The 13,996-nt window shown below is 31.6% G+C and overlaps 1 protein-coding gene across 8 annotated transcripts in view; it reads left to right on the forward strand.

The window, feature by feature from the left end:
* The window catches only part of LOC113514831 (neuronal acetylcholine receptor subunit alpha-7), a 182,207-nt gene that overhangs the window by 112,753 nt on the left and 55,458 nt on the right, over positions 1–13,996 (forward strand). The window lies entirely within an intron of this gene.

The raw sequence follows: 13,996 nt of genomic DNA on the forward strand, positions 1-13,996 counted from the left end.
ATGGAGTTTGACAGCCCCATTGCTAGCAATATCAGCCCTATCAGGTCAACCTCCACGTGGTTCCCCCTGGAAATCATCGTGAACAATTCTTGTTGAATTCGTCACGATGGGCTAAATGGCCTGCTTCATCTATCATCGTTCACTGGTGCCCCGCCGGTGTATACCGATAGCGCGGGTGGGGTTACTGTTTCATTATCACCTATAAAAAAAAAACCATTAAAGTTGTCTATGAATTAATGAATGAAAATTTATTTTAATAATCCGTAATATTTACATACGTTTAGGCTGCAAGTAATAACAACACAAAAAACGAAAGTATAGAGCAAAAGTTTATACACACACACATACGCACGCACGCACCTACGCACTCCCGCCTGCCCGCCCGCACGCACGCACGCACGCACGCACGTTCTATACAATTTCTCTGTGGTCACCGTAACCAGAGACAAATTGCAGAATTTTTATTCAAACTATTAAATGAATCCCGTTACGTAGTAACATATCAGTGTTAAATGCTTGTTAGTATTGTCATAACGGTATTGCATAAGCAAATAGGAAAGCTTTTTGTTATTGTGTGTATGGAAATAAATTCTCTTTGTAAAGATGTTTGTTACTCATACATATATGTTGAAATAACTGAATGGATTAAAATGAAACGCGCATACGTAACTGTTTGAGTTTTTAACCAATATCAATAAAATACTGGCTGTTTACATTGATGTGTTTGCTTTGAACATATATTGTTTTCTAAATGTATTTTGTCACAGTCTCTTACGAATTACCAGAGGGAGATTTTTAACAAAATTCGTTTGCTTGGGTACTCCTGTCCCATTCGTGTTTCTACCGTGAAGCAGTTGTGTTCACATGGTTATGTTTCGGTTTGAAGGGTGGAATATACCAGCGAATTTACAAGGCACAGAGGCATAACCCTTTAGTCCTCAGGAATGGTAACTCAGGGGGTATTATGGGCGAAACAGTATACTTTGTTATGTCCATGGTATAGGCGACGACGACTTACAATTTATTGTATCATTTATAAAAAAATGATACAATAAATTGATGAATAGAAAAATGATTTCATCTAATTGACACGGGCAAAGCCACAGGAAACAGCTAGTCAATATATATGTAAATGAAAATTTTGACTCATTAGTGACAATTGTTTAGTTTCATTTATCTCTAAATCTCTTCGGAATATCGTTCCCTTTTCTTTACATTTTGTATAGAGGCATCTTTTATTGACTATTTCAATTCAGCAAGCGTCGCCCTGGTGTCCCTGTGTAATACAATCAACGTTCTAGTTGAAGCTAACTGGAGAATGCCTGGCGGACGTTTTAATTAACCCCTTCTAGTTCAGTTGGTTAAACTTGTTTCGCAATCATACGTGGCGAGTAGAATTCATGCTGTAATTGTAGATTTCATGTTTGTTTTAGATGTGTTTATTGTTCACTGTAACACGGCTAACATTATTTTGTCCGTATTGTCACTTGATTTTTTTATTTATTACAAGGCGGACTTAATGCCGGTTACCACTTTCCATCTAGTGAGCCGTCAGCTTGTTTGCCATTCTAAGTTGCATAAAAAAATGCTAAAAGAATTCTCTCCTAGTCAAGCATAGGAAAGTGAAGCATAGAAAGAATTTTCTAAGGCGATACTAGTATAAATTATTATATATAAATATACCATATATATATATATATATATATATATATATATATATATATATATATATATATATATATATATATATATATATATATATATATATATATATATATATATATATATATATATATAAGACAAGAATAATAGACAATACATATTAATACATATAGATACATTTATTTGCTAAAACATTGTTTTATAAAAATTCACATTGAAGTTTGAGATAGAAACTATCCTATCTTTCAATTTGTAACAAACAATACATATTTACTGACGTCAATATTTGTTTGAAGTGTTTGAATTGGCTGCAAGGAACAGTTTGTATGAGAAAAAGAAAAATAAGGTTTTTATATTTTACTGGAAAATTTTTAAAATTTATTTATTTTTCATAAGAACCTTTCTCGGACTTCAAAGAATATTAGAAAAAAGAAAATTGTTTGATTGGTCTAGCTGTTCTTGAGTTTTGCGCTTATGAATTATTTTTTAGTTATATATAATAGATTTATACAATATTAGTCATTAATTGGTCTAATGGAGATGTTTAATTATGAGGCCAGTCGTTGTAGAGTATCCTAAGAAATCAAAAAAGTTACAAGACATAATGGTAAAAGTAGAAAAATAACCATTCGTTAAGTAGCTTATCGGCACAAGAATGTTTCTGATTATTTTTTTACGACTATTACTTTGTGTCACGTGCCATGTAAATGTAAGAATAAAAATGAAAAGCTCGTGTAAAAATTTGTAACGTAATATTAATGTTTTATTTTTATTGAGTTTTTTTTTCAATAAAGCGCATAAGGCGTGAATATTAATTTCTGGACGAAAACAACTAAAACAAGAAATTCTATGTATTTGACAGACATTTAGTAACATATGTTATTTTTTTAACAAGTTTTTTTTTATGACACTTAGAACGGCAAATAAGCTACCTGGAAAACGATAACCGTGGCCTATAAACATAAACATGAACACCATGGGCATTACAAAATACACTGTGTCGTCCATGGTACCCCTTATGCGTTGCCGTTGCTGAGTATTATGTTGTCATGCCTCCGTATCCTGTATTTTCACTGCCTTATCTTACTCTTCAAATCACAATATAGCTATGTTTATAGTTGTGTCATGATAAAAACTTGATTGGGACAGAAGAACCCATACAGAACACACTTTTCAACCGATTTTATTTCATTCTTAAATCTTTAAACTTTAAAAAAAGTTTTTTTTAATCTTTTTTCTTTTGTAGAAAGTCTCTCTTTGGTAAAAAGTGTAATCAATGTCAATTATATTATTGTATTACCGATATATATTGTATAATTACGTTTTATTAACTAGCTAATCATTATATGATTTAAAAGGTTATAATTTACATATGTACCAGTTAAACAATAACAGATCAATACTAAAACTGTGAGAAAGTATACATAAGGTACAATTATAATGCAAAATGAGGTTGAAATTTAACTTACTTTGAATTTTAATTAACCGTTTTACATTCCACTGGAATTATACACAAAACATTTGTTCTCCTCCACAAATTGTTATTATTTTCTTAATTCCGACCGGTTTCGCCCTTTTAAGGCATTATCAAAGGTTTATTTATATTATGTTTCTCTTCGTGCCATAAATATTAAGTATCAAAATACATTTTGAATACAGGAAGGGTTGGAAATATATTTTAAAATTTTTTTTTTTTTGTGTGATATTAAGACTTTTTTTAATTATGTAGTAGTTAAAGCTACATATTAATGAAATATTAGTGTATAACACCTAGGTCACAGTTTTAAGTACCTAGTATGAAATTATCAACAATGAGAAAGACAAAGGAACTAAGCCATACAGCCTGATCTTCAGTCACAGTTTTGAGTTACAGATCAATTATTAACTTTTTTAAATTCATTGGGCTTTGGTCGTAATATTATCAACTTAAATTACCATAGACTAACTAAATGTTGAGTCATAGATTGACGTATTTGACATTATTTTACCATATATGATTGCTTTACGCTTCAACATATCTGATGGCAATTGAGTCATAGATTTCTATTTAGTCATTGTCTGAACATCTATAACACTACACAGCATTATCTATAAATTATTAAAATAAAATATATTACTTTAAACACTTTTTATTTTAAAATAACACAGGCTTTCTTTTGTTTAGAAATAAACATATGTTAGGCATGTTTGTCTCGTTTGTGACGTAAATTGTCTAGACTTGAACTAAACACCTGTTTATCGTGAATTTAGCTTTTTTTTTGTAATAATACAGTAAATATTTATATTTTTGTTGTGTTGCATAACTATCATTTAAATTAGTTTTCAACGTGTCTAATAAACAGACAATAGGCTAACATGAGTGTGCCACTCTGGACGCTAATATCACCGCCGCAAACAGTTCCCAGCCCGGCCACTAGATTAGCCGCCATGATGAAACTTTATTGCTAGCCGTCGAGCGAAAGCACGCTAAGCGGAAAACTGTTATTGTGTTTTTAATGTCGAAAAACATAGGAAGATATTTCGCTATCTATATCGCCGACTTCTGCTATAACGCTGCATAGGCCATTTTGCCTTAACTTGCCTGGAAAATGTTGAAGAAAAAAATTGTTTGTTTATAGTAAAATTTTATACTCTAATTTTATTAAAAGTGTGTATGGTACAATTGGTACAATTAAAGTGTACGAAAAATGATTTTTGATTTATAAAAAAATAAAACCTACCAATATCGTTGCCGACTGTACAACATAATTTCCTGCGCCAATTTTTGTAAAAAAAAAAAATAACTAATTGATTACATATTGCAGATCTACGTCACTTCGAACAAAAAACCATTTGTACATTGTTCAGCGATTACAAAGATCATCTATGTAATCAGTTCATCGAAATTGAAAAGTGTACACTATGAAGTGGTTAGACATTTTATGATATCCGTAGTTATCGAAGGGGTGGACTATTCTATGCCGGGACTATACGGGAAGAGTTATGATTTCTAAAATGTATGAGACATTAAATTGTTTATTTAAAAGGCTTGGAATATTGAAGGCGCGCTGACTTGTTTATAACTATGTTACACAATAATGCTAGTTCTATGATTTTAATAAAATTTATAACATCATGAATATGGTTTACTCCTGCGTTGTTTCCATATAATTTTTTTGACATTAAAGTTGCCATTTTTTATTATTGCGAATTAAAATTTATTGGTAAATGTGTGATTCCGAGTTCTAAATTAAAATATTTTCAGTGTAATGTATCTACAAAACATGTCATTCATTGATTTGATTTATACTGTATACCAACTTTTGCCTGCAGCTTCGTGCGCGTCAGAAGTAAGAAACCCAATTAAATAGGCCAGTTCTAGATAATATATAAGGATAATATATATACCAAATTTTAAAGTAGATCTTCAGGAACACAACTGTGAAAACTACATCTAATTTGGTGCATTAGTTTTCGCGTGATGCTGAAACAAACATACAAACAGACAAGATTTTTAAAAATTATTGTTTTGGCATCTGTTGGTGTTATTACGCCTCCTCATATTTTTTTTTCTTAAATCTATCTCACATGTAAATTCTAATCATCTTTATTCAAATACTTGACTTGTTTACAAGCACTTTTAAATCGTAATTTTTTTGTTAAATCTATTGCAGTATATATTGTATTGTACTGCCAATTGGTTCTGCCTACCCTAATGGGAGACAGGTGTGACAGACATGTATTTATGTATGTGCATGCTAAACAGACATCGTTCAGTTACAATTTTATTATATTAGTAACTTACTGTGTTTGTAGTTTCAAATATGTTTTCGTTGCTGTCGAATTATTAATTTCTTTTAGAGCTCGTAAACATTTTAAGCCTATTCAAATAAGCACACAACTTTGGCCCGCATGGCGCTGCAAACTTCGGAATACGCATTTTAAGCAAGAAAAAAATATTTCTCTTTTATTCTAAATTAGACAAAGGGGAATATTAAAAGGGAAACAAGGAGCTTGTCGACGCCAGCGTATATTCCTCGAATCGGTTGATAAGTTCAGCAAATGTGCCCTTTGCGGTATTCTTTGCATAATAAAATTATTTCATTCGCCCAGTTCTCGACAATCGCTTTTATGTGAGTACGCAGTTAGTGTATTTTCGCAAAATACAATAATAACGAAATGTGGGCTGCCTTTTACTTTTTACGAGACTGTAGCAATAAAGTTCATAAATCGGATTTTATTTTCCAAAAAGTGCTTCTCTTTGATTATCGATGTTCAGTTTTTACTTTGATGTAGTTATAATTATTCTGATTATTCTAATTATTATATGTATATTATTCTGTTTAATTTTTGGGTAGGCAACGTGCACGTGACACCCTTATTGTTGCAGGTGTCTATAGGTTACAGTGAGCGTTTACTATCAGACGGGCTGTATGCTTGTTTACCACCTTTGTGATATATAAAAAAAAATGATATAAGATTTATATGATGGCCTGCTAATACGGTTACCTTACCATAGTGACGTTAATCTCTCTCCATAAGATAGGATTTTTATCTATTAATACCACAGTCACAAGTTACACTTTAGTATAACTCTTTTATTATGTCATATATATATATATATATATATATATATATATATATATATATATATATATATATATATATATTTTGCACTGGTTTATTATGTTTTTGTTTTTATTTACACTGTATTGCACACAAAAATTACAATGTTATAATTTATTTTAAATAAAGATATGTAAGAGGCGAGCTTAACTCTGTAAGTGTTCTCTTCCAGCAAACCCTGAGTGGACAGGAGCATTAATTACCAGCGGGCAGTATGCATGCGTGCAATAAGAACTGGAAACGTTATGGCTGTTTCTACTAAGAAATAATAAATATGCTAAGCTAAACACGATCTTAATTGTGTAATTAAATTAAAATTTATATATATACAAAAATTAATGATCAGTCCCATTCATGATCCATACCCTACCCAATATATCCTGGGGATCCTTCCCTCATCCTGGGGATAGAGTAAGCAAAAAGAGAACATAATGTATTTTATTTTCTCATCCCAAGATACCAATATGAATTATTCTAATCAGCTTAATCCTTAAATATTCACAAAGGTTTTACACATTGATTAACAGTTAAACGGACTTATTTAACATTTATAAGCAAGGGGTTAGTGGTCAGCCACTTTGTAGACAAATTACTATTGGAAGCCGCTTCCGTACGCGACGTTTAAACCTCAATAAATCATGTTAAGTGATTCAATAACGTGGCCCTTTCATGACCCGCGCTGTCGGCCCCCACGTTATACGATTTAAGGCTTTAAAAGATTATTAGTAATTTATAGGTAAAAATATTATCATATACATAATATGTACTGTTTGGGATTTAGCAAAACGGGATATGTGGAAGCTGATGTCGTGCCATTGATAGGGAATGCATTACTATATTTTGGAAACAATATGGTTGCGTATTATGCGGTTTCAGACAATTAAAAGTATTTTTTTTATACCACTGAGGTGGCAAAGAACAATACAGCTCACCTTAAGGTAAGCGATTACCGTGGCTTATGAACGTTTGCAATACCAGGGGCATTACGTGCGCGTTGCCGATCTTGAAGAAACTTCTTTAACCCTTTTTTTGAAGAATCCCATGCTGTAGTCTCTTGGAAAAAGCTCGACAGGCTCATTTTATAACTTGAGCGTTCGTGGAAGGAAACATCCCTGAGACCGCGCTGTATGCGACTATGTTCAAAGGTGTTCGGGTGAACTCCCTGTCGATGGCGAGCTGTACGATCCTAGAAAGAAGCATTTGCATGAGTATCTCTGTCTCCCTTGTGTTTCTGTCAGTATGTAACTGTAGCATTGCATGGCTGCATTTTAAGACAGTTAATTTGACAATTAGCTGACTAAAAGTCGACCCGTGTTTGAGGCTCAATGCTCTATCTATATAATCTAAGCTAGAAAGTTTATAAAATTTCCGTTATATAAATAATATGGCGGTCATTTTTAACGATATCCTATATATCGTTATATAGATATCGTTAAACATAATCATCAGCTCATTCGTCATTTCAAATTGCATAAAAGAATATTTTCAATCAACAAAAAACTGTAAAATCGCCAATTGTATTCACGTTTCCCCCGCTTCTTTTTAAGTATCTGATTATCCCGAACGAAAGGAGACTCGTCAGCCGATCGATAGAGATAAATCACTTTCGTTTCTGCTATTGAATTTACGTAAATTTATGCAAATGACAACTTCGGTTTATGCCTATAATAAACATTCGTGTTATTGGTAGAGAACTGTAAGTGAAATTTGGGAAGTTCGCATTGAATAATCGTCCGGTTGTACTAAACCGCACGAAGTTTGCGTTGTACCGGCGTTCTAGCGTTAATCCTTACATAGATTAAGCGGGCACCTACGGGTCTCTGACCGCACGGAACCCTTAATGATGGGGATTTACCTCTACTAGTTCGGGTAATGCTTTTAGTGTAACGACGTTAGAAGTTTTTGCACTATTCTCAGAAGCAGCATTGGACAGCAAAGGCTAAGGTAGTATGAGTGACGGTCTCTGCCGAATATCAAAGGAAAACAAACTTGATTTATGTATACTAGAAAAGAAAATAATACTGAGAGAGTACTTTTTTAATTCACAAAGAAACAGCTAACCAATGTATGAAAATGTATGAAAAAGTTTTTAATTCTTTTTAATTTAGGGAAATTTAAAAGAATGTCCATAGAATTACATATATTTTACTTTCCTATTATATCGTGACGGTAAAATTGTACGATATCGTGTCATGGTACGATAATAAATAATACTTTTAAAATCAACTAAAGCTTTAAAAATGAAAACGAAAACAAAGTCGTCCATTAACGTTACGTGCTACGGTACATTATAAAAGCTTTCAAAGATGATTTGTCACTACGATGATTTTTTATTTTCAGTATACTAGCTTTTACCTGCGGCTTCGTCCGCATGACCAGGGTATATTCATTTATGGGGATAAAAGAATCCTTTATATTTCTCCATCCCATATATATCAAGTTTACAGTAATTGGTTAAGCCGTTAATGCGCTAAGATGTAACCAACAAACTCACTTTCACATTTATAATATTAGTGCCTAAGGATAGTAAGGACCAGATAGCACTTTTAAAATGCAATAGCACAAAATGTAAGTAACATTTTGTGCTTTTATTCTCTCCAAAGTAAATACTGTCCACTGCTGAAGATAAGCTTCCCTCTTAGAAGGTTTTGCCAATAGCTGCCACACTTGGCAGGCGGATTGGCAACAGCAGTTAGGGTTTAGAGATGTTTTAAGAGGAACGCTGCTGCCCGTCCCTCGCCCTCCCTTAGTTGGCTCTTACGACACCCACGGGAAAGGAAGGGGTGGCCTATTCTATGCCAGGACCACGCGGCTATAGATTAAATAATGATTTTGCTTCACAAAAGACAATAGTGACTTTAACCCCAATAAAATTAATGAGAGATCAATAGTAGGGTAGACCTTTAGAAAAGGCGCAGGTAACGCCTGTTTTACGTCAATTCTGTATAAAACAGTTGGTGAAATAAGAACCTGTTCCAATTGGAAGTTATTTAAATATCTTATAGTTTCTTTAGTTATTAGCAGTATTATAAATGAGAAAGTGTGTAAAAATGTATTGACGTTTATGTTTATGATATTTAAATAACTGAAGAAATATAAAATGAAGTTTATATATAGGTAGACTGTACATAGCATACTTTTATCATAATACACATGGGTGTTACAAAAAAATTTAATTGAATTTTTAATTTTTATTTGTAAGGTACAAGAGAATTTATGGACTTTAACAGAATTATTGATTACCTACATTACTATTCTCTCGAGAAGGCATTCTAAAAAGATTGAATTACACGAAACCTTTCTCTCTTTTGAAAGCAATTTTCCGAAAGTACTATAAAATTGTTTAGAAACATAAAATTCCTCTAAAGTGTAAAATATATCAACCTTCTTTAGTTGCAGTTCCCAGGAGTGTTTTATCTCATTCTAGAATTCTAATCCTACGTCTATACGTAGCAGCTATCTGCGTAATATCCGTCACATTGTAACCTCAATACATCACATTCATGAGTGCGATCTAAGCCCCTAAAATAAGTGTTTATTGTTGGTCCTTCGAGCCGGACTCTTGTGAATTTTAGAAAAATAGCATGAACCAAACTGGATTTTATGGCTTTGTATTAAGATCGGTTGTAAATCTAGATTCTATTGTAGTACAGGTGTGTGGATAAAGGTATTATCCAGTCGTTATTCATGAGGTGGATGGGTAGTTTTCGAAGAGAGCCATGTGGACTTACTCAATTTGCTATAAATGTTTTTTCTTGTATTAATTTTTTATTTTATCTAGGGTCGTGTGCTATGGGATCTTATAAGTTAGGTACGAGTCTCAGGGGGAAGTCATAAAATTATAATGGTCCGCGCATGGAAGTAACATTGAATTTTATGTGTCCACTGTGATCTGCTATTTTCTTGTAAACTGCTATAATTATTGCATTTATATTGGTGAAGTACATTTGTTTTATATCGATATCTAATACCTATACCTTTTAATTTTACATATTTTAAGAGTTTTTAAACAAGACATAGACATTTATGTCTTTAGACCGGCATTTGCATAAATTATAATTGTATTGATACTGGGCCATCATCATATCAGCTGTTATTTGTTTACTGCTGGACATAGACCTCCCCATAGACTGCCATAGGTAACGTTCTTGAGTCATCTGCATCTATTGACTTCCTGCAATGTATTTGAGGTCGTCACTTCATTTAGTGGCTTTTCCTCATCATCATCACATTGTCGGTTTTTTGAGCTATATGACCAACCCATTGCCACGTCAGCTTGCTTATCTTTTCGGTTATGTAGGTCACTTTGATTCTTTTGCGGATATCCTCATTTCGGATTTTGTTACGCAAAGAAACTTCGAGCATAACCCCCTCCATAGTTCTCTAAGTAATTTGAAACTTTTGCATGCGAACAAGGGCGTAGGATCATGTTTTGGTTCCATAGGCCATAACTGGGAAAACACATTGGTTAAAGATCTTTATCTTCAAACTCTAAGGTATTTTGGATGAAAGAGTGATACTGGGTATTGCAAATATTTTTTATTGGATCCATAAGTTTCGATTTTGAGTACTTTTCTAATCCAGTATAGATAGTATTGTATAAGTAAGGCATTTTACTTCCCTGCAAACATTATTATTTAAAAAAATAATTTCAAGCAATTTTATGTCATTATTAAGCATTCGCGTATGCTTTATTAATATTCTGTCTAGTCTTAATAGATATTTAATACATAAATACATAAATAATTATTTAACTGAACTCGACATTCTAACAAGGTTATATTTAAAGTATTTGTGTAATTTCTTGATTGAAACATGAGCATGCGCAAACTAGTATATCGATCTCATTATTGTTAAGAGTCAATAGTTACTTCAATATATACTGTTATTAATATAACAATTATGCTTTAATTATGAATTTTATTACCACTGTAATAAGATTTAAATTGATCAGTCCTAATAAAACCATAACCACTACTTTAATTATGAACTTTATCGGCATTGTTATTAGATTCAAACTGACCACTCCTAATTCAGATCGTAACCACCGTTCGTCACTGGGCATTGGGCATTGGTGATCTCAATCAATGATTGCTGATAAATATCAGCGATTTATTTTACGAGTATTGATGGATGTCGTTTGCAAATTAAATATACTAATACAATGTTTTTTACAGTTCTCAGACTATCTCCATACACCTCAGCTCTCATAATTATGTGGTGTTCTTTACTAGTATTTTAGTTTGTAAGATGAGTCTAATCGGAACAAAACTATCTACTTTTTAAAATGAATAGATTGTTGTTTTTTATTATAAGTGGAAGCACTTGTATTATTTTTTGTTCTATTAATTCTTTTCTTTATTAGAATTTTTAAAATTGTCAAATAATTAACATTACAAGTGTTTTCACTATTGTTTAGTATTCAAAATTTATTGTTATAAATAAATTCTTAATTTCACCAAGTGCCAATAATTATTACAGTAACCATAGATTGGTCTTTATTATGTTAATCCTTTAACGTACTTTTTTATTTGTGATATTTTTAGATTGTTTTGTTCTGAATTTAAATTTTTTATTCTAGTCGATAGTATGAATTTTTTAAGGTTTGGAATAAAATACACGTCACTATTGTTTGGTCCACTTACTTTGGCACCTGCTATTGATAATAATATTATACATTCGTATATAATATAAACAGTATATATTCAAATTGTTTTTTTTTTAATTAACTATATTACTGTGAGTTTACGAAATAGCGACTGATTTCACTGAAAGGTGATTTACAGCGAGGTGCCGAGTTAAGTCGATCGATTTGTAATTTGTCCTTACCAAGAAATATTCTCTACTGATTTCAAAATGTAACAGCCATGAGTTTTAGAAATTTACTTATAATGGTATTATTATGTTATTTATTTGGAAATTTCTAACGCTATAAGAATTTAAAGGCCTGTTTTTTTGAAAGAGTAGAGAGTATGAACTGTATGCCGACGGTTATTTGTTTATGTCGCGCTCTTCAAACCATTGGGCGTATATGCAAAATCTTCAGATAAGAGAAATTTTTTAACAATGGTTTAAGTTTGAAGTAAATTTGTATATTGTGGTAAAAAATAATATATTTTATATAAAATGCATAATTTTAAAGTAAATATTGTATACCTAAACTAGTAATTAAATAAAGCTCAAATAGATTTTTGCATTAACACTTTTGTGATTTGAAGTCCGCAAGATTATTTACATATGTGTTACTTGTGGGTATGTGGAGTGTTACATTCCATTATATTGGCAGAAGTAAACTAACAGCTCTAATTATCCCATTAGGCATTATAGTCGTGAGCATATTTTTTTAAATTGTGTCCTGTTTAACTTCTTGGTTACGAACCGGGATATTAACATTTCAAACAGTCTGCTGTCTAATTGTGCATAATGCAGAGCTTTCATCGCTAATGGTATCGGCAAACTAAACTGGAATGCATTGAGTTTCAAAGTTCTCGTAGGGTTTCCAATCTAGATTCGATATAATCGAAGATCGATTTGTTAAATCTTGATTATTGATTTTTTGTGTCGATCTTTTTATCTAATATATAAGTATTATTGACCTAAAGATTGTTATGAAAATGTACAGACTGAGAATGATCCATCTTGTTCTGTACGACTATATATGTGTGTGTGGTTACTTTTTTAAAATTGTTATCCCCTATGTACAGTTATATGTAGATTACTTCTTTTTTTTAGAAAATTGTTTATTTTCTTGTGTATTTTTCTTTTTTTTTTAAATTAACATGCATGTTCATATCCGAAGATCGATATCGAATGGTGTTAAATTGATATTTGGTATCTCTATTTCGTCACGGAAAGTTTTAGAATCAAATCGATTCATAAGACCGATATTTTTGTTCAAGATCGGAAGCTCTATTTTCTAGTTTCGTCTCGTCTGGAGAACGAAATATCACCGTTACATTATTCAGTGTTTGTTACTAACTTTACACGGAGTCGTGAAGGTTGCGATCGAATGCAAATTTTGTATTGCTTCAAACAACGATCAACTTTTTCGTGTCCCGTCTATAGACTGAATAGTGAATACGTTTTTTATGTTAATACTTTTTTTTTTAATTAAAAAAATAAGTGAATATGTTCACCACTGTAATTTTATTAGAGTAATCAAAGGCATTTGTCAATTGTTATCACTGTGGGGAATGCCATAAACGTTTAAGTCCATATTTTGTTGAACATTTTGGAATCTAACTACTCAAAGGGCGTGTCTACCGCTGTCACTTGAATTAAACAATTTATTTATACTTTTATTTATTGTTATTTACTATATTTCTTTATTTGAATATTTTTTTTTATTTATTTATTTTTCTTATTATTTTTTGGATCTTCCTACTTTAATAGAAGCTAAATGGGATGTAATTTATTTTTAAATATATCGTATAATATTTCAGTATTAATGTGATATCATTAAAATTATGAAGTAACAATAAAATGTAACCTCATTTCTTTTCATTTCAATAATGTCGCAAAAGGAGATTAGGGGAATAAAGCTCAATAGATTAGAACAAGTGCAAGAAAGGATAACTCGAAATAAAAGAGCTCAATGTAGGCGGTAGTATCGTATTACAACAATCTCTTAAGGTTAGACTCGGTTATTTTTCTATACAATTCAGTATCTTTCTATAAAGGAAGTATATATCGAAACAATAAAGAGAAAAATTTATGGAAATATTTTTAA

Source organism: Galleria mellonella, unplaced genomic scaffold (assembly GCF_026898425.1).
Source record: "Galleria mellonella isolate WM207_F2 unplaced genomic scaffold, CSIRO_AGI_GalMel_v1 utg200, whole genome shotgun sequence".
NCBI classification, from domain to species: domain Eukaryota; kingdom Metazoa; phylum Arthropoda; class Insecta; order Lepidoptera; family Pyralidae; genus Galleria; species Galleria mellonella.